This window comes from Thunnus maccoyii, chromosome 10 (assembly GCF_910596095.1).
Source record: "Thunnus maccoyii chromosome 10, fThuMac1.1, whole genome shotgun sequence".
Classification (NCBI taxonomy): Eukaryota; Metazoa; Chordata; class Actinopteri; order Scombriformes; family Scombridae; genus Thunnus; species Thunnus maccoyii.
This window is the reverse complement of record NC_056542.1, coordinates 30,009,998-30,033,341: the sequence shown is the minus strand read 5'-3', so window position 1 is coordinate 30,033,341 and position 23,344 is coordinate 30,009,998. Positions and strand designations below refer to the sequence as shown.

General features: G+C 37.0%; 1 protein-coding gene across 3 annotated transcripts in view; it reads right to left on the bottom strand.

Annotated features, from left to right (window-relative positions):
• The window catches only part of mc5ra (melanocortin 5a receptor), a 41,482-nt gene that overhangs the window by 12,724 nt on the left and 5,414 nt on the right, over positions 1 to 23,344 (bottom strand). For 2 of the 3 annotated variants that reach the window (XM_042425141.1, XM_042425145.1), the window contains exons 1-2: positions 3,518 to 3,985; positions 3,260 to 3,375 (exon numbers count right to left, since the gene is read on the bottom strand). The gene's annotated coding sequence lies outside the window, so the exon portion shown is untranslated. Of the gene's footprint in view, positions 1 to 3,259; positions 3,376 to 3,517; positions 3,986 to 23,344 lie in introns of those variants that run through there. The other variant, XM_042425142.1, reaches the window with a different exon arrangement.

The following is a 23,344-nucleotide window of genomic DNA, read 5'->3' as shown; positions in this document are numbered from 1 at the left end:
TTAAAGATCCCTTCATAATGCACTTACAATGTAAGTGATGGGGGACAAAATCCACAGTCCTCCTTCTTTGCAAAAATGTATTTAAAAGTTTATCTGAAGCTAATATGAAGCTTCATTTGGCCAAATGAGTCAAATCAAGTAGATATCTTTCAACATTACAGTCTTTTTAGTGCCAAAGTCTCTATTTTTCTTACTATACTTCCACCGCAGCTCAACAGGGAAGCACTGTCCGAGGAAACACAAAGAGGGAATTTGATTCTAAATGGACCGTAAATGTGGCAGATATCCACTTGATATGACTAACTCAGACTGCTGAAGCCTCACATAAGCTTCACATCAACTTTTAAATGCATTTTTGCAGAAAACTGTGACAACTGTGTGGACACACTGTGGATTTTGGCCTCCATCACTTACATTGAAAGCACATTTGAAGGGGATCTCTTTATTTTGTCATTTGATTAGTGATAAAGGAAAAAAATGGAAAGCTTTTATTTATTTTTTTTAAATCCAATTGATTGACCATCAAAGGAAAAGCACACAGCTTTATATTTCATTTTACACTCCATTTTACTTATTCAAAAATGGTTTCAGTTAACTATTTTAGGCTATTAGTCTGCTTACCTTTTACTACATTTTGTGAGTATTGGTGCCTCATACCACATTCATTTATCTGTGGCATCATTCAAGATACACAAACTAAATAGGACAGTCATGCTGAATGCCTTTCGTGCGTCAGGATTTGAAGGCTCACAATCAGAGAGCTGCTGCTTCTCAGTCTCCTCTCTGATCTGCGTGGACACACCAGTTGAGGCTGATCCACCACAACTAACTGAGCAGTGAGCATAACAACAGATCTCAGTCTGCAGCTGATTCCATGATGTGACTGACTCCAATGACAATGACACGGACGACAGCAAAACAAGACCATCATAAGGATTTCCTCAAAGGTTGCCATGGCTACACTATCACAAACACAGTGATTTTCTTCTTTTTCTTCCAGAAGTCACCAAATATCAGCATTATCCATTCAAGTCATGATCAAGCTTTTCATGACTGATAGCCGCAGTAAGTCTAATGCTAATCAACTAGTGGTGGTTGCCACCAATAGATTCAGTTGGAGGAATATTTAAATTGGGTAGCAAGACAGCTGACAATATTCCACTGGTAAGTCATTATACCAACCTGTGATATTATGATTTGTACTATGGCTGTGATAATTTAGGCAGAAAATCCTCAGTGTAAAACTGAAATATTTCATACTCTATATTCAATCTTCTATCTATTTACGTAGAAATATATATGAACATGATCACAATCTTTCTTTTTTACATGGGTGGTAAACTGAAATTCTTACACAGGCTGCTGGAGATAGTGCTGTTTTAAGACATGGAGATATTATATAAGAAAAATGTAATTTCATAGAGTGTCCTGATACTATTCAGATTCAGATTCTGTAGTATTGAAATTGAAATTCAACAAATAAAGATCCATTGTTCAAACCGCTACAGAGTATGTGTTTATAGATGACCAGATGGTAGTGTATTTGTTTTTTAATGATATGGTGAATGAAATACTTGACAAATCAAGTTCCTTAATCAAGGTACTTCATTTTACTGATGCAAAAATCATATAAAATCCCATATTGCCATAAAGCAGTCCTGCTCACTGATTTACACTACTGATCACGATGATGTAATACACCCAGAGATATTAAAGGGATGGTTACCGCATTGTGAACTTTACACTGTTGAAAAATCTATACTGATTCATGATGTACATCATCATATCGCCCACCACTACTGGAAACCCCCACTGAGAAATATGTAATATAAACATGTAATACAGTGCAGCTGTTTTCCAATTATGTTCTGTTCAGAGCCAGTGGAGAGCCTATTTACATGAGCATTAATAAAGTGTCTTAACCACATGTCTAGTCCTCTGCAGATGTCTGAGAGAAGCGTACAGAAGACATGACGTGAACTGTAATGCAAACTAAATAATGGAGCTGAAATAGGCTTCTTTATGGAGGCAAGGTTTTGTTCTCCCAGCAGATGTGTTTGTAAGGAGCCAAAATCAGGTCAGTCAGTAAAAAGGTATCTCCTCGTCTAAAATTGTGTGGAGATCACTGTAGCTGCTGTGCCACTGTGGTGACTAATCTTGAGAAAATGCTACTTTCTCCGGAGAGTTACTATAGTGATAAATAGACTGAACAAGCAGAGCATCTTTTTCTAATGCTAATGAACCAGTTGTTGCTCATTTGCTCGATTTTTGGGCCACACATTGTGATACTGTGTGCTGACATAAAATATGCTTTTAACTACCGCCAGTGAACAGGCAGCCCTGTGCTGAAATACAGCTAACTTGCAGTATTTCTTGGCCATGCATTGAATGAGTGACGCGTTATTCTTAATGATCCAGGGCAACTTCAGCTAAAGCAAATGCACATCTGGCAGGATGCCATGAGACTGTGCAGCAGCTGGAACTCCGTGTGTTTGTGTTTCCATAGGAAGTGGCAGAGCAGCTCAGCAGGAGCTTCTATCTGATCGAGGCTCTATCTATGCTGTGATATCAGTCGCAGCTTGGATTGAAAGTGGCTTGGATCATGATGTATTGGGATAAATATTCTGGCAGTTGTTCATTTTGAATATTCATGCTGCCGTGATGCAAAGCTCTGAGTTATTTAAACTGATTTAATGTGAACTATCCCCAGTGATGGTTATGATCGTGAGTTTATGACAAGTGGTATCCCATAAGGTTTAGTTTATCCCCTAAAGGATGATTTTGAATTTTATAAGTTTATAATATTATTTAGATAAATAAAATGTATAGGCTTATATGGAGCTTTGGTAGTTGATCTTGCATATTATTGTGGTCAACAGACAAAAAGTAGAAAATGCTATGCAAATATCACAAACAACTTAAAAACATGATGCTGCTGCTACATGTTCTATTATATAACCCTGTAAATTCATTGCAGAATCTATATTTAGTACCACAGACAAACATGAAGTTTCATACAAATATACAGTAGCGACACCTCAGAAGAAGAAGAAAAAAAACAATCAAGTATGATGATGTTGTTATGAAATCCCAGACATTCCCTATAAGAATGTCACCCTGTGTCATCTCAGCTGTTCTGTGAGTGATTTTCCCATTTTGGATTCAATCAAATATGAATGTAAAAAAATGTAAAGCTGTCTTTTGAGTTGATGGTAACAATCCATCATCAGTCGAGAGACAGAAATGAAGAATGACTCACCTCTCGCAAGAGCTGTGACTCAAATCCTTCCCACAAGTGGCTCAGATGGACTGGATGGTGCCTCTGCGGAGCATTAGACCAGTGGATTTACGCATCGTGAGAGTGGAGATGCTAAGCTGTGTGTGAGACAGGGAGAGAAAAAGAGAGAGAGAGAGAGAGAGTGAGGCAGAGAGGGAGGGAGGGAGAGGAACTCCCCCTTCAGATTCTGACAGTGTGGACACGACATGCAGCTTCTACCAGCAATTTTTAGCCATCTACCTCTCAGTGGGTTGAAGGAAGCAGCAGCCAGAAGTGCAGAGCTTCCTCCATGTTGAAGAGATTCTATCTGTGAGGAGCTCCATCTTAAAAGAGTTTGGCTCTTAGTGCAGCCTTCCAACCTGCAGTATAGAATAATTGAAATGAAGCAACAGGAGGAACAAATATTTTCATGCAATGTCCAGTGGATTTTCTTGTGTATGTTGGGTTAAACTCAAACAAATACATTTGCTCAAGTGGGAATTGAGCAGAAAAATATTCAAAATATTTTTGCAGCATTATCATTGATAAGAAAGGCTGATTTGGTTTTGATTTTGTCAAATAAGGCTTTTAGTTTAAGTGTAACTTACAATAGACATTTAACATTATAAACAGCAGTGTAAAGGTATTTACTTATACTAGTGATGTAACATTTTTTATTTTTGAGTTTGATTTTTTTTTTTTGAAATTTGGATTAAGTTGGAGGACAAATATTAAAGTCCCCCTCCACTCCAAAATTGTTTTTTCTTCTTGTTCCTTCAGTTGTGTGTTTGAGCGTCACTGTGTAGAATGATGTACAGTATGATGTGCAGACACTAGAAGGTTGTTTTCACATTCACCTGCTGAAAGTGGAAAGTGTCTCTGTGCTCACCTTAATTCTAAGTTTAAGGCGTGTACCTGCAAGTATGCAACTTATACAAGTGTGATGTGGAAACTTGAAGCCTGCAGTGCACAAACACCGAGAATAGACTTTACGGTGAAGTAGGACACATCTTGCTCCCAGCAGTTCAGTTTTTGAAATGAATATTTGCATATTCATAGATTCTGAATTTTTCAATGAAGGAGAGGGAGTAGATGTCATTTCAACTTGTTAATTGAACTTTTTTGTGGAAAAAACATATTACTATTCAGTATTTTTTGTATATCTTTAAAAATGTCTGGAGGGGGGTCTTTAAACATTCTTATTGGAGTCAACCTAAAATAAATTGCTTCCATGATTTCATATTGTAGCATCCCCAGGTGTGCATGTAGGGACACCTCCCAGCATTCAGGGATGTAAGTCTCATTTTATGTGTGTACCTGCATTGTTACTGTGTTTACTATGTTTCACATTGTGTTCTACAATATTTCCATTGTTTCTACAGTTCTATATTTCCTATATGGGTATTAAAAGTAAATCTGGTTATACCATGAGTGATGCTGTGTGCACAATTGTTGACATGCTCCCCAATGTGCTTACATGTAGCAGAGGGGATTAAGTTCAAGATGAAGTTGCATTCCTTCTATTGTTCACAGTCAAGACACTAAACCTCAATTATTCTTGAAGAACAGACCTATGGTGATATAAAAATACAACACTGCACTCTTATGTGAGGTTAAATCTACAAAAAAAAGGAAAATACTATTGCTTTCTAAATAAACTGCTTGCTTACCTTGAAAACATTTTGTGTGAATTTTGTGTGTACCTGGTCTGCCACATACCATTTTTAAGATTAAAACTTAATATGATCTCAATGTAATTACAGACCTGACTGTCTACAAAAAATAAAGGTTCTTCTTAGAAGAGTACTCGACTGACTTATTATCATAAGTTTGGGGACTCACAAGAATCAGATCAAAAAAGAAAAAAAGAACAGTTAAAATTGATGCAGCAGATGCTGAGATATTATAACTTTTAGTTCAAATATACCTAGGATCCTACAATTCCCGTAATGCAATTCAATCTCATCTTGTCATTCAACCCTCCCATCACTCGCAGGCTTCCCCTATAAATTTGTAGTCTTCAAGCTCAAGCAGGGATAACTGTAATCTCTATGACATCACTCAGGTTATTTTCTCAGACTCGACAAAGCAACTCCAGAGCACAGAGGACATTATGCAACTGCTTTCACAGGCAGAGCAGTGCTCCTTTGATGTGTTAAACAGACCTCTTTAAAAAAAAATTTAGAGCCACAGTTCTATCTTAGAACAAGACTTTACATAACCAGCATTTACCTCATGTTTTGGTTGGCAGCTACTTTGCTGATTTGTTTTTCTGTGACTTCCCAATGAGCTTGTGCATTATCAGCAGAAAAAGCTAAGAGGAAATAACCCATCAAGGTGGTGAAACTATACTATATGCTCACAATATGCCAGACCTGTTCACCTGTTGGATGGTGGAACAATGAGAACTTGCCATGTCTAAATGATGATGTAATTTACAAATGATCATAGCTTGAGTCGCCTGCAAAATGAATATACTCAATCATTGCCTGCTGAAACAGTCACTGTATATAAAAAGAGAAACTGTTTTTTTTTCTTCAGTGTTTTGTGCTATGAGCTAATTAACCAACCAACTGGCCATTTAAAGTAATTTCTCCGAGGCAATTGGATTGATTGTTATTCTTTTCTTTTACCCCCTGCATCTACCAGATAGGCTGCTTATTTTTTTTATCTCCAACATGCAGCACAGGAGGTTTTTAAATGGTTGTACAAAGAGGCAATTATGTTAATTACAAGTCTGCACAAACACAATTCAATTTCAGTAAGTCGCATTTTCTTTGTGTCATTTCAAATATGTTCTGTGTTTATTGTACACAGTTCCGTAACTTTGTTAAACTGAGTATAGTGAAGTAAAATTTGAGAGACATGGAAAAGTTTTTTCTCCTATTTGCCTGTGTGTGTTTTTTGTTTGTTCCTCCAAAAGCTCAATCAATTATGTCTTTTTACGCTCTTCTTTACCCTTCATTTCCTGAAATGTTAGTAGTCTTTGTGCAAGCTGTATTTGTTGTGAACATGACGGTCAGGATCTGCAGTAAATGTGTGCTGAGTAAATTGCCAGTAAATTGTTCTCAGAATGACTTGTTTGACCCCGTACAAACATTATGAAAATGTGCTCTGTCTTCTGATTCAGTCTTCTGATTGTCTTTTGAATGTACTTCCTCCACTCTCTGATTTCCCCAAAGCAAAGCTCTGAAATGTCTTATAAATCTTTAAAAAGCATTGCGATCACAGCCTGAGGTTGGCCTTCAGTCAGAATACATGCTCTTATTTCTCTCAACAAAAAGTCCCTTGAAGATACACAAATGTCACACTGTGGCAATAAATACCAAGAAAAGAGTTTCCTGGGAGCTTGTATGATGCTGAGACTTGGGATGACAAAGGTTGACATTAACTGTTATGAAAGCAAGCATTGCTTCAATCACTTTGATCGACTAAGTGTTTTCTTCATAATTGCTTCCCTTACATTGACTATGGAGACACCTGATTCATTCCATATTGTTTACTGCTGAAACATGAATTTTCTGGGATATTTTATTTAACCAGACTCAATATTTTTTATTTCTATTCGCACTCATAATAACGTTATCTATTGTAGGGTGTCCCCCTTTGAATCAATGAGCCTGCAACCTTTCACATCCTCTAAACTCCAAGAAAGGTCTGTTGGATAACAGTATTGTAATCTATTGAAAGAAACACTAGCTTGCATGCAAGGCTGCACCCACACACTCCTTTCACAATAAAATTGCATTACAAACAATATATTAGCAGGAGACATGGCTGGACCTGGGTATAGTCCAAGGATTGGATTAGGCTTTAGCTACGAGGCCTCTGGTGACATAACGGACAGGAATTTTGTTCAGTGGGAGTTTATTTAATACTATGACTGTGTGTGTGGACACTTCTCTGTGTCCAACAACTCCATACATTATATTACATTACATTATATATTTAAGAGATTCCTGTGCAAGGATATATTAACCATATTTGAGTGTTCTGAGTGGTGTTTAGATCCAGGAGATGTGAGTGCAATCTCCAGCTGGACCTCCCACAAATCTGTTTATTTTTTTAAACTATTAAACTCCAAAGAACCAGTGAAGCAATTTCACTATCTAATAGTAAAGGAGACACGTTTGTCATTTTTTATCGGGCTTTTCAGTTAGTGAGTCATTAAACCTAATCTTCTCTTTGCATTTTGTATCACAGCAACAAAGCAAATGTTAGCACCTCTGCCTTATGTCGCAGTTAACAAGTAATGAAAAGCTCACTCTTATGTTGTCTTATCTTTCTTTTTTCCTTACATTCCTTTTGTCTTTGAAATGCCTCTCATCTACTAATGGAAAATTCTTGTCTGTCTTAGACATGGCAAAACAAAGTCAAGACAGCATTTCATAATTACTGTAGATGATGGCAGATTCATAACATAAAGGTAACATTAAAGTGATACCATAAAAAACTGACCACATGTAGGTTTGAAAGGTGGTTATGAAAGATTTGCACTTTGCTTCTTCACAAACGCTGGCTGTGTTAATCTTTAATTCACTTTCATTCTACTGGATTCCAATGATACAAGCTTTTATTGCCGAAAGGAATATCTATCAAAATGTCTGTAGTAATGTTTAAATCACTTCTGCAATATAACAATCTACTTTTCCGCATGCTTAACATGTTCCAGACACTAATCATTTTGCTTCTTTGTCTTGAGCTCCAAAGTTCAGGTGAAGCATCATGCTGAGCATGAAATTGATAGATAGCAGAAAGGAGGTTCTGGCTGCTAAGAGTAATTTGAGACATTCTATGACATTTTCATATGTTTCGCTGCTGTAAATTGTAAATCTCAGACAGGAGACAGGAGGGGGAAACAGCCTGGCTTTCTCCACACTTCAGAAATACGCCTACCAATAGTCTTTTTGTTAGTTTAATGCAAAGTGCGGTATCAATCATCTCATCTCCCTCTCAGAGGGAAATTAATATGCATATTAATAAATGTTAAACTATTGATAAATGTTGAACTATTCATTTTAGGCCGTGTAGAGGAGTGGTCACCTTGGTTGCCAATCCATGAAATAAGCAGAGAGTAAGGATGACTGAATGCTAGATCCCAAGAGAAGATAGTGAGCAGGAGGCAGGCAGAAGAAGATGACTCATGATCATGAAGAATACAGAGTGAACAGAGAATACTGAACACTGAGGCCCAGGGTGGAAGAAGAATGAACCAACTTAAGATAGTGGAGAGATACCAGTCAGAAGCAGAAACATGTTTTCAACAATGGTTTAAAAATGTGTCATATGACAACTCTTTGCACTCAAACAGATTGTTTATATCTGGGATGGATATTTCTGTGGGCAAGATTAAGTAATGGCCCTGTCTTTGCCACAATTTGCTTCAAGTCTAATTGTAAGTTTGTCAAAGTAAAAGCAAAGTTGAATTCAACTTCACTGCACAAATTTATTATACAGACACAGACACATTTAAATGAGTAGAATGTGGTGTTGGATTTTGCTTTTTCAAAAGGCAAGTGTGACCTGGTTTTAAGGTTCTGGTTATAGAATAACCTCCAAGTAAACACATTAACCAAATGAAACGATGACCTTATGGTTGCAAATTGGATTACATAATGTAAGTAAATGTCCTTCGCATGTATCCCAATTTGAACATAGCCATCAAAAGTGCCTTGAGATATAGTATGTTCAAAGAGCATTTTATTTAGTCTCTATGGTCTGTATGTTTTGGATCGTTGTCCTGCTGCGTTGATCTCAAATTGGCGGGCTATTAAAAAAGTAAACTAGTTTGGATCCTATTTGCATGATAGAGACTACCTTGTTTCATTCAGTAATTACAAATCTGAGCCAATAAAAATGACATGAAGTTCCACAGGGATCCATCACCAAGTGACTATGGTCCCATACAATCACTGAGTAAGTGCAATGAAAAGTCATTTATTAGATGTCCAGTTGAATAAAAATGAAAAGAAAGGATGAAAAGATTTTTTTCGTGTGCCAAAGAAGAATGATTAAAAGTCAACGCTTACCTTGAATCCCTAATGTTAAAAAAGATAGTAATCTTAGTTCATTTATGGACCTAAAGTTTAACACACATTAAGACAATCACAAATTCAGTCTCCCAGCACCTTAAAAATATAGGGCTACAAGTCTTACACTGTTCACCCAGTATGGAAGAAACACCCATGAAGCTAAAAGTCAACACTTAAACCTCAGATTAACTGTTCCTTTTTTCAAATCCAATATGCTGGTGTTCAGAGCCAAAACAATGAAAAGCACTGTTTTAATACTTTTCAAATTGGTGTAAGTGTAAGTTGTTGTAAGTGGACTCAGCGTGATGGTTGCATCCATGACGATGTGAATAGGTTCAACCACTGCTTGACTGTGTTAGCTTGTTTGTGAATGGATGATGTTTTTTTGATGTTGAGAGATTTACGTCTTAGTGTGTTTACCCACAGAGTAAGCCACTGTTTTTAGGCTACCTTTGTCAGTCCCATGACCCTCATAACGTTCTACGTTTAACTTTCCGCTAATCTTTGCATGAAGCTGAGCATGACATCAGGATTTCATTCAATGTGGAGCATGTAATTTTAAACTAGGCTGTGAGCCATTTAAGCCTTCATTGCTGTCTTAAAGACAAATGGCTGCCCAACTAACCAAATGGCTCCACCAATTGAGGGGTCAGGCATTGTTAAGTGTAGGTGTAACATTATCAAAAATTAGTTACATTAAGTGATGCTGAAGGTCCTTGGCATGTAGATTATTATTTTTGAATACTTTGAATAATATATTTTGATATGTACTCTGTATGCAATATAGGGTTAAACATGGTTGTCCATGGTTATCCATGGTAATCCATGGTTGGATGTGCCTGTTGGGTGAGGATGTGGGTGATTGGTCAGCCACTGACATTTGCTGTAGTTTTAATTGGGCTGTCAGGATCGGAACATAGCCAGTGGGCAAATCAACCCTCCATAAATGAAGTCACAATAGTGCTTATGTTCACTGGTTTATTCAGTTCTCACAAAATACTGTAGGATCTTGGGAAACCAGAGATGCTGCTATGTTATGCAGTTGCTCTTGTTGGGTTCAGAAATGTCAGGTAATCAACACTGAAAGTTAAGCTTATACAGATCAGTCAGGACACTCACTTGGAGGTTTTAACCATTCATGTCAAAAATAGCGCACATTTGAGCTCTGCTCATGTGATGCTATGAATCAAATCTGACTTAAGCTCACAACCTGTCCAACACTCAAAATCCACGTACATCTAAATGGAGTGGTTGAAGGAGTTCAAATGCAGGCAGTGGTGTAGCAGCAAAGATGCAGAGCTCAACATCATGTACGCAGATAGAATTAGTGCCAAATGTTTACATGGACCATGTAATTGTAGAAATATGTCATATATAATTGAGAGGTTTTGGAAGGGATTTTCTTGTTTCTTCCATTTCTGGTTTTGTCTCTTGACTTTTAGGTTGCTATTGTTACATAGCCTACCATACATTTCTTAAAGTTGGAAACACAGGTCCACATGTTTGAGGAGGTCATATGGCCTGACTTGACCACATTCAACACGTATATCAAACTGAAAAGACGATCTTCAGCCCAATTTATGTTTGCTGTTAAATAGCTTACAATTAGCTCATCTTATGTTACCTTATGTTGCTGCTGTTTCTTTGGTGAAATGATGATGCAGGTATTTAAGTTTTTATGATTTTTATTCTTCACAATCACCAAACCAGATGTTTTTTTCTTTGTAAGCTGATTTATCATCATAAATTTTTTTTTTTCACCGAACTATGCAATATGATATATTTTATTGATAATATAATTTAGAAATATTAGCTTATTAGTTACACAATAATAAGCCCATGCCCTGAAAAAGGGACTGTGTGTTATAGTGTAACCTAATGTGTTTTGGATGAAGAAATATTAGCATATTAGCACATGTTTTGAATGCCCTCACTCAGACAACTTCTGTTATGATATAATATTTATATACACATGATAAAACACAAATACCAGCACATTCTGATCGCTCTCCATGACTGTATAACAGTAATATGACAAGCTGATCTCAGTGCTGTGTGGGAGAAATGATATAGTCAGCACCGCTATTACAATAGCAGTGAATGTTTATCAGACTGTTACTTATTGAAATTTTGCACACCCTCAAATACACCTGCAATTTATTATTGCCATAACATTACTCATCACGCACTATAATTTGGTATAAGATAACCATCAGGCATTTTTTTACCTAAGGTTGTTAGCTAATGATAAACTACACAGATTCCAAATCACGAGCAGAACTGTTCTAATTACAAAAAGCCAGAATGAGAACTCCTGAGTCTCTAAAAAACAAGAGGCTTTTAATTATAAACCATACCCCCAGGATAAAGCATGAAAACCAGCAGATAAACCAGTTAAGTCATGGGCCTGATTTCAAGCCCATGTTTATAGTAAAACACTATAATATACTATACTTCACCTCTCCTTAGTTGGTATTCCAGTGGTCTTGTGTCTCACCCACACAGATTACTGTATACTGAGACTGACTCTTGCACTGACCACCTCCAGGACTCAGCCAGATAGAGCCCTTATTCCTTAACCCTCACAGGCTTTTTCAAAATTGTTTCAAACTGCATGGCCTCAGATCTTCTACAGATTGTCAATACATCTCTTCTCCCAGGTGTCCTCCCACAGGCCCTGAAAACTGCTGTCATCAAGCCACTCTTAAAAAAGAACAATCTAGACACTTCATTAATGAGCAACTATAGGTCCATATCAAACCTCCCATTTTTAAGTAAAATTATTGAAAAAGCTGTTTTTCAACAGCTGAACAACTTTGTGGCATTAAACAATCATTTTGATGTCTTCCAGTCAGGTTTTCGAACCCACCACAGCACTGAGACTGCTCTTGTTAAGGTCTTCAATGACATACACCTAAACACTGACAGTGGCAAAATTACATTATTAGTATTACTGGATCTCAGTGCAGCATTTGACACGGTTGACCACAACATATTACTAGACAGACTGGAAAACTGGGTGGGACTTTCTGGCACAGTTCTGAACTGGTTTGAATCCTACTTAAAGGACAGGGACTACTTTATGCCTATAGGTAATTACACATCTGAGTGGACAAAAATGACATGCGGAGTTCCCCAAGGCTCCATTCTGGGGCCTCTTCTGTTCAACATCTACATGCTCCCACTAGCTCAGATTATGAAAAACAACAAAATATGTTACCACAGTTATGCAGATGACACACAAATTTACATGACCATATTACCAGGGGACTATGGTCCAATACAAGCACTGAGTAAGTGCTTGTAATCAACGATTGGATGTGCCAGAATTTTCTTCAGTTAAACAAATACAAAACTGAAGTAATTGTTTTGGAGCCAAGGAAGAACGATTAAAAGTCAGCACTCAGCCTCAATCGATAATGTTAAAAACCACAGACCAAGCCAGAAATCTTGGTGTAGTCATGGACTCAGACCTGAATTTCAACAGCCACATTAAGACAATTACAAAGTCAGCCTACTATCACCTAGAATATATCAAGAATTAAAGGACTTAGCTCTCAGCAGGATTTGGAGAAACTTGTCCATGCATTTATCCTCAGTAGACTAGACTACTTTAACGCTGTCTTCACAGGTCTCCCTAAAAAATCGATCAGACAGCTGCAACTGATTCAGAATGCTGCTGCTCGAGTCCTCACTAAGACCAAGAAAATGGATCATATAACTTCAGTTCTCAGATCTTTACACTGGCTTCCTGTCTGTCAAAGAATTGATTTTAAAATACTGCCGTTGGTTTATAAAGCACTGAGTGGTTTAGGGCCAAAATACATTTCTGATCTGCTGCTACATTATGAACCATCTAGACCTCTCGGGTCGTCTGGGACAGGTCTGCTTTCTGTCCCTAGAGTAAAAACTAAACATGGAGAAGCAGCGTTCAGTTTTTATGCTCCTCATATCTGGAACAAACTCCCAGAAAACTGCAGGTATGCTGCACCTCTCAGTTCTTTTAAATCACAGCTGAAGACTTTTCTGTTTGCCGCTGCCTTTTATTAAACCAAATTTGAGGGTTAATATTTTACATTGCACTGTAATTTTTATTCTCCTCTTTTATCTGTCTTAATCTTTTTTAGCTTCTTTTTATTTCCAAACTTAACACTTTTTAATTGTATTTAAATGTCTTTTTACTTGTGTTGCTTTTATATTCTGTCTTGATGCCTTTTATGCTCTATGTAAAGCATTTTGAATTGCCTTATTGTTGAAATGTGCTATATAAATAAACTTGCCTTGCCTTGCCTTATTCCACTCTATTGTCTGGTTGTAAATGACCACATCCACCAGCAAACAAAAGAAAAAAAATCCGATCTTAATATTGATCAGTTTGGAAAACTTTCAGATACTTTCGAGCATAATCACAAACAACAAAGATCTATTGGTAACCTGGACTGCTTTTCTCCATTAGGCAATGTCCATTGCAATGTGAATCATAATCAATGGTTCTGAGTGTAGTGGCATTTGGTCTGACTCAAGAACAGTGCTCTTTCTCTGACACTTAAGGAACCATTTATTTAATGTTTAATTTGTCATTACCAGGCAAATCAAGGGAAGCATAAGGACCTGCATGTTTCTCTAAATGCTGTTGTAACCATGAGGACCCAGAGGAAAATGTGAGCTACATGCACACTAGTTTCAAAACGCATAACTTTTACTATGTTTAAGCCTAGCGTCCACACTATTCTGGCATTTTCAAACCCTTAATACCGAGACTTTTGAAAACTCTGCTGACCCTGTTTTGGTTTGAAAACTCCAGGATTGCGTTTTAGTCTGAACAGGCGGAAACAGAGACTTTTGAAAACAATGATTCAGATACCCGTGTTGGCTTCCTTTTTTGGGTCTTATCAGTCACGCTGTCTTAATAAAGTAATTTTAAACTCATTTCCTCAAACAGCTTCTTAGGGCCAAATCCACAAAGAATGGATTGCGCCTACTAATAGCACCATGATTTGCGCAGCATTTGCACCTGCAGTCTTGCCCATTTTAAGGTCCTATTCACAAAAGATTTTGCACTAAAGATATGCCGGCGAAAACACACCCATTACACCCGAGCTGAGTGTAATTTGCCCTTGTTTTGCATCTGTTAGAATGAGAGTTTCCAGTGTTTCAGGCTTTTCTCCACATTTAGCACACAGATTGGTCCATAATGAAAGCTGCAGAGAGCACAAAAGCCTCAGACTGTGTCTTTAATTAGCAGAGGTGCAGACACACAAAGCTCTCCACAATCACAAACCAACTTTCATGTATTTTTCTTCTTTTACTTTTCTAGTATTTCACATCTACAACTTACGTATAACATAATCTATTGAAATGTCCATTAAAATAGGCTACAGCTATTAGGCAGGTCTGAAACGTCTTTGATTAATGTCCAAATCTTACAATAATGTGGTTCAGGTGTCACTGAATGTATCCGGGATTTGCAGACACATCAGTGCTGATGTTCTGTTTGTTGCCCACAGCTTTGTTGTAAGTGCATCTCCAAACTGAGAAAGAGGCTGTTCGCATTTACGCACGTGGCACTGCAGCAGTAACTTCATTACTGCAGGATCTGACGGTATTTAATGTTCTGTGTTCTGCTACACATCTACACAGCTCAGCTGTTACACACAGATTCCAGGTTTATATGCTGTAATTATTTGTAATAAAGAAGCCCTTATGGATGAATCCTGAGCTTCATCAGCGCTATCAGGACATTTTTATTTGTAGCTGAAAGTCCAAGATAAGCCTACCACCCCATACACACTTTATCCTTTATCCCCCCCCCCAATGTCTGACTGAGGATTTCACATCATATCATATCATTCAGTATCAATTCAATATCATTCAAGCCTCACAAACTTGAAGATTTGAAGAGAGAGAGAAAGAGAGAAAGTGAAGAATGAGTGTGCGCACAGTTAATACTAACTATCTGAAGACGTTAGTAACTCTACCCTAATTGTGGCGTGTAGACTATTTGTAGACTATTTTTGCAACAGGGCTTATTTGCATAGACAGGGGCCAATTTTGCGCCGAATATATGAATATTACCTAATTTACATACATGTAAATGGAAAGGCGCACCATAATGCTATTCGCTAGGCAACGCAGTTTGCGGTGCATGTCACCCTTTTCAGGTGCTTTGTGAATTACACGCTGCCATTTTGTCTGATTTGCACAGGTTTAGCGGTGGCAAAAGCCACGCAATCATTTTGTGGATTTGGCCTTATGTGCCCCTCCTACATGAAGACACTATTTATTGATGAAATTAATACAGTTTTGATTATGTCATACAAGAGATTTCTGTTATTGTTTATTTTTCCCTTTCTTTTCTCACTGATTTCAAGTGGGCGTGGATTAGTTTGAAAAACATGATGTATTTCCCTGCACCCATCAGAGTTTTGCAACATTTGAATCCAAATGTGATGGAGCTGTTCAGTGTCAATCAAATCTGATCAAACCACAGCTGCATTGAGGCAGATTAGCTGAGTTTTGGAGTGTTAACTTTAAATACCCAAGTTGTTGTTTTTTTAAATTTGTAATTTTGATTGTTGCTTATTTATCAATGAATATATAGAAATACTAAAAGATCCCCATAGACATGTTTGAAGATGTATAAAGATACACTGCTTTGAATAATAATTTGTGTCTGATATGGGTTTTCCACAAAATAGCTCACAAAATTACCTGATTAGAAATTCTTAAAATGACGTCTCCTCCTTCTCCCTCATTGAAAAATCCACAATCTATAAAGATGCAAAATATGTTTCATTTCAGATGTTAAACTGCTGGACGCAAGATGTCTCCTACTTCACTGTAAAGTCCATTCTCAGTGTATGTGCACTGGAGGCATCAAGTTTCCACATCACACTTGTGTAAATTGCATACTGGACTACCATTGGCTTCCAAGTTAGTTGTGATGTCACAAATGATGCTTGTTGGTGCACACCTTAAACTCATATTTAAAGGTGCAGTGTGTAAGATTTAGCGGCACCTAGCGGTGAGGTTGCAGATTGCAACCAAGTGAGTACCCCCTTCCAAACATGTAGGAGAACCTACAGTGGCCACGAAACTTGAGAAAAATCCAAAAGCACTCACTCCCTATATAGATATAAAGTGTTCATCCTAAGGTTACAAAAAAACAGTGATTCTTATTTTCAGGTGATTATACACTAATTAAAACATACTTATGAATATTATATTCCATTTCTGCCGAGTCCATTTGCTAGATGCCACTGAATTCTACACACTGCACCTTTAAGCTGAGCACAGAGAAATTACCAGTTTCAGCAGATGAATGTGAAAACAGCCTTCAAGTGTCAAACTCTGCACATACATCATTCTGCAGAGGGAAGCTCAAACATCCAAATGAAGGTACAAGAAGAAAAAAAACATTTCTGAAAAGAGGGTGTTACGCCCCACCCTTAGTCGGCCCTATGGGGTGAACAACAACCCACCCTTTAACAAACACCTTTTATAACACCCAAACCATGGGATTTATTAATGAAAAACATACAAAGCAACCAGAACACTAATAAATGCTATAAACAAACAAAATGCAACGAAAAAACTAAATAACATAAAATCCCAGGCTGAGAGGCAAGACCTGCAGTCCACAATCAAAAAGCTTCTCACTGCCACAGGAACATAGAACATTTAATTTCTATGACTACAACTGATTGTAGATGATCTGGGCGCAGCAACAGACAGGAAAGAGAAAAACAAAACAAAAACACAGGCAACACATACAGCTGTAACAAGGGGGACATTAAGATCTGAAAGGAAAGTCTTCAGGGGCTTTGTGTATAGTTAAATGCTAATAACAATTACTCTGTCAGTGCAGGAAAGATTTAAGAAGATAAGTGAGTGTGCTGTGGTTATTGTGGTGCAACATACAGGCTTAAATGAACCATATGTGGGATGTGATGTCTCCCTTACAGTGTGGAAGTCAGCAACAGTGTTCCTTCACCTCAAGACAGTATTGAGGTTTAATATTCGCGAGTATAATTCCCTCAAGTCAAAGTAGACAAGGTCAGGATTAGGACCCCAAGCTTGTGTTTGCTTTACGCCACCAACTCACTATCTGTGACCCAAATCAGGGACTGCATCCTGCATCCTCCAAGTCCTTATTTCAAAGCTGAATATGTCATAATATCATAACAAAGGCTCCACCAATGCAGCTAAAATTTGGTCTTCTCTTTGGAAGAAACAACTGGTGTCAGTGTATCCCGTAAAAACCTTGGTTTCCTACAATCCATTTTGTGCCACATGCTCAGTTACATGATGGTGCATTCATGCGGTCCTTATCAACTTGTAAATTTGGAAAATATTGTGTAACTATGTGTTATTTACTAGATATTTCCCTTTAGGTAGTCATGAGTCACTGATAAGTACATCATATGAATTGAACCAATAACAAAGAAACTGCATGATGTAAGAAATGCCAACCAGCCAGCCTAGACATCCTGAGAGTAAACTTCTAGGTGGTAAATATAGTTTTTACTTCAGTCAACACTTGTTTAGGACCACCCAAACACACCACTATAGTTTTGGTCTCAATGAGGCAAGAAAATACAGGGAGACAAGTGAGTAAGAGACAGACAGAGGAAGACATAACTGGAGCCAGAGACTAGGCCGTGACAACTAGATTGTTTCATGTTAGCACCATATCCAAGAGGGAAACATGAATCTTCTTAATAAATATTTCACTCATTGCATGTCACTGGGTAGTAAGGAAAATTACCATGAAAAGTAAGACTTTTGAAATTGATATAGCAATTGCTATATGCTCTTAATGCTCCTACTTCCATGCCTCTATGTCAAGACTGGATTTTTACCATTCTACCAGTTTACTGTTACATTTTCAATGAATTTGACTATAAGATGAAAAGCTTTAGCAGCTGCAGTTTCTATGTTCTGTATTGGCAGCAGAGTTAAGGCAAAAGGAAAAGTTGAGAGGACAGTGTGTGGGGGAAAAAAAGTAATTACTTGTGACAGCACTCTACTTTGCTTCTTACATTAATTAAAGCAATGTTTCATCCTTCAGGCCTGGCTCACCGGTCACTTCTATGGTGTGAAGAAATAAAGCAGAGTGATTGTGTGAGAATATCTTCTGTGATTTCATTGAAGTCATTCACTGATCGTAGTTAAATTAATTGTAGATGTATACATATTGAAACCTTGATGCCAGTTAGCAAAATAAAAGTTCAAAATCAGGCTGGTATTGCTCCTGGTTTTGTTTGTAATTCTCTCATATCAGCTGTGGATAACTTGAGGTTTTCATATGAATTAGTGTAGCTTCTCTGGTCAGCTTATTGTTTGCAAGAGTGACAGGAGCTATCAGTCACTTAGCATTTGACTAGCTTAGCTGTGATTTTGAACCAGTTCAGTCAAACTGGTGCTTTCAGAGGTTAACAAGCACTGGTTCCACTGAACTGCAGCGATACTGCAGCTAAACCGGATGTACTGTATGTTGAAGTTACTGTAAAGTGATAATACACCTAAATCTATCGTATCAGCACCACTAAACTTGAAAGATGGCAGTGACAAAATTGTAGTTTGCTTCTTCATGGAGAACAGTGGCTGTGGTGAAATCCATCATTGTTACCATGGATTTATTTATATGCAATAAAGACAAGATTTAGATACAGCAATGCTTTGAGCTAAATTCTAATGGTAGCATGCTAACATGATCAAAGTGACAACGTTAACATGCAGATGTTTAGCAGGTATAATGTTTAACATCATCACCATTTTTGTGTAGCACGCTAACTTTTACTATTTAGCACTAAACACAAAATAAAGCTGTCATTAGCATCCTTTACAGCCTACAGTGTGTAAGTGTTTGAGACTTAAAATAATTCCTCTCACAAATAAAAAGTAAGACATAAGCAATAAAACACACCCTTACTCATTTCAGTATCCTCTGGGATTTTGCCCCTACAACTTTGGTCTGGTATGACCAGTAGCTTACGGAAGTTAATGTGAGCAAACTTTAGATATTTTTGTGTGACATTACTAAGTCAATTTGCTTAATTTATGATTGTCATGTACCTCTGCTATAGTGACACTACATTTTAGTATTCACATTTATTGTTTAGTATTCCTATACTTGCCATATGTCCACAGTGGAAAAGGTATATACCTTAACTTTAAGGTCTGAGCAACACGGTAGACCAAATAATAATAATTATAATAATGATAATAATAATACAAGATAATTCAATTGATAAAAAGTCAGAAAATCCATGTATTCCATTTCATCATTTATTGGCTACTTTTGACTTTTGTTTGTCATCAATCAATTTCAATGTACATTTATTTCAAATGAATCATTTTATAAAACATACTAATACTGGCTAAATAGAACAGTGTATGTTGAGTGATCTACATCAGTATTGTTCATAATAAAATAGATTAACCTATATAACTGCAGTGGGAAACTCAAAAGAAATATTTACTTATAATGTTTGTGTTTTTTGTGACTGTTGTAAGTTCAAGTATTTAAAGTCCCCTTCCAGTCAAAAATTTATTTATTTTTCTTCTTGTTCTTTCAATTTGACCTGTACTGTGCATGTATGTGCATACTTTAATCTGCTGAAAGTGGAAACCTTCTCTGTGCTCACCTTTAAGCTGAGTTTAAGGGGTGTACCTAGTATGACTTGTGACATCACAACAATTGTGGGACCAATCATAGTCCAGTGTGCAAATTATACAAGTATGATGTGGAAACCTGAAGCCTCCAGTGCACATACACTGAGAGTTGACTTTTCAGGGAAGTAGGAGACATCTTGATAGCAGTTAAACTTTTGAAATTAAAAATATTTTCATATTCATAGATTCTGGATTTTCAATGAGAATGAAGATGTAATTTTAAGACTTTTAAAATGGTAATTGTACTTTTTGTGGAAAAAACTTATCAGACACAAATTATTATTCAAAGCAGAGTATTTTTCTGTCTCAACATGCCTGAGGGGGGTCTTTAATAATTCACACATGGCTCATTATTATCATATATTAATGGGAAAAAAAGTCCTCTTTGCATGCATTAGACTTGTGGTGCATTAGTTAATTTATGGTGTTGATTCTCCTCTTCAGTTTCTCACACAATAAGTAACCATATCCCCCAGACTTTAAAGGCCAGTGTCATTTTACAGTTTTTACATTAGGTTAAGTCTAACATGCCATTTATAACAACATGTACTAGCTTTTAGAAGTATTAGACTTGTATGAGCCACAAACATTTTCTACAGAACAGAGTTGTCCTGAACCATATGACCATAATTTTTGTGATCAACAGGTTCATCTTAAACCCTTAAACCTCAGACATGGTGACCTCTAGTGGCATTTAGACAGTTCATACAAGAAACACAACTGGGTTCACAGCTGCACAGCCTCTGAGGACACAGTAACTGTGATTACCATGTGAAAGAGGAATAGCCCTGCATTATTTGTGCCTTAGTTGAGCCCAACACACCTTTGGCCATTGATTGCTTAACCCTGCATTGCAGGCAATGACAAAGCAGAGTATTTTGCAGTGACTCATCTCTGTAAGGTGGCTGCTTTGTACTGAAAAGGTCTGCAATTACCAAAATCAGCCACTGACTGAAGATAAGACACAGAGAGAAAACACAGTGGGTAAAAATGGATGCAGGTGCTGATATTTAAAAGTGCATCACTGACAGAGCTGGGTGCCAATTAGACACACATGGCAGTGATTGCTCACATTTAAACTTATTTTGTCTTCTATATTTTGTTCTACTGTTACTGAAAGGTTGACACCAAAGACAAAAAAGTATGATACAGCCAAATAAATCTCCTATTACAACACAGGAGATGAGTCATTTTCATAACTTACAAAGCACAGAAAAACAATTTGTTCACTAAATGGCTATCATGCATAATGTCTCTTGTGAGACTAAATAGAGGCTGGAGCTGAAACAAAGAAGCATTGAGCCCTGTATTCACAGGACATGTTGTTACACAGTGAAACGTTTCATTCATCTTCAGCTGACATAAGAAGATAATATACATAAAATGAAAACTATGCTCCCATGATACTTAGCCCATTTTGAGGCGTGTAAAAACAGCAATCACCCTCATATCACGAGGCCTTTGACTTTGTGCATGCTTTCTTTGGGCATGATTCATATACACCACTACTAATATGTTTTTCTACAGATGAAGAATTTCTCCAAATGACCTGTTTACTACAAACCAACCAAACCAATATTATCAGCTAATTGATTTTTAGCTTTTTATAGATACAGTACTAGTCAAAAGTTTGGACACAACGTCTCATTCACTTAAAAGAGAAAATGTATTGGTACATAATGTCAACCATTATCAAATAGAAATTGCAGAGCAAAAATGAAGAAAATATGTTTTTACTCATTTATAAACAGAGTCACCATTATGTACTGTCCAATAGAAAGGACTGACACATTTATTTTTCAACTGGGAAATATATCATTAAAATATACAATTGCATATTGTATATCATTGTATATTGACGATATACAATACACATTATGTATACCAACATACTGAGCTCTACGCTATTTTAAATTAATACATTTTAGGGATCTATATCAGAAATGTTTTGTAATATGTGTTTAGGATTAAAATGAATTAAAAAAGATTGTCCAATATATCCATTTTTTAAAACTCTCCAGTATTCTACTACTCACAGATTATGCAAATAAACTGTTTGTCTTATCGGGAAAAAATTCTCCAACTGACTGCCAGCATTTTGCTTGAATGTGTGTCCCCGTTACTACTTATATATAGTTTGTTTTCTTTAGGATTTACTGACTTATCTATTGTTAAAGCTGCACTTATCAATATTTATATTAGTAATAAAACTGCTGAGAAATATAACCCAAGCCTACGGTTCCCCTGAGCTCTGCTGGGATTTTTTAGCATCTTTCAGCTTGATTTTTAACTCGGAGCAAGCAATCACTTGGTTCTTAACTATCTTAGTAATAGGTCTCAATGCATTAGATCTGATAGTCTATGTTCTGATATAATATCTGTCTATGAGGGTGTATCACAGGGCTCTGTATTAGGTCTACTTCTATTCACTATTTATATAAATAATGTTTACTACAGTTGGCAGGGTCAAAACGTGTCAGATGCTAATTTTCATTTTTATGCTGATGACAGTTATATACTGCTGTACATCAACTCTTGTACAGGCCATTGAATACTTGCAAAATGCTTTTATTGTTGTCCAAAATACCCTATTTCAGCTGGAACACATTCTTAATGCACATAAGACCAACACTTTTAAGCCACATGTGTAGTACCTGGTGAAAAGGCTGAGGCTAAAACTGTGTTATATTTTTTAAATAAATTGTGTTTTTCTTCTGATGTAAAAAAGCGATTTGTTGCCACCACTTTTTTACCTGTGTTGGACTATGGTGATCTTTGATATATGCATACCTCTGCTCAGTGTCTTCATATGGTTGACACAGCTTACTGTGCTTCCTTGAGGTTCGTTACCAATTGTAAAGCTCTGACTCACCACTGTGAGTTATACTCGGGAAGGATGGCCTGTTTTGGCCACATGTAGGCTCTTACATTGGTAAACCTTCATATACATGGCAATTCTTAGTCTGCTCCCATGCTACTTTTGTGTCTTTATCATGCAGAAAAGTGCCAGACAATACTCCTTTCATTCTCACAACGTCTTTATGCTATTGTCCCAAATGCCCATGCTGAAATTGGAAAAAGGACATTTGTGTATTCTGCACCCTCAGTATGGAATACGTTGCAAAATGACTTGAAACTCAATGAATTAATCTTGTTAAATGCTTTTAAATCCAAAATGAAAGAATTAGAGGCAGATTCCATAAGATGTCAATGATTTTAATTTACCTGGTTAAGAAACTGACTCCTTGACTCTCTTTTGAAATGTGAGCTCCCCATGCTTGTTTTTTAAGTTCTCTTTAATTTTATCTCAATTTGTGTTTTTTGTCTGTAACTATGTGTTTGTATTTATGCTGCTGCCTGTCTTGGCCAGGTCTCCCTG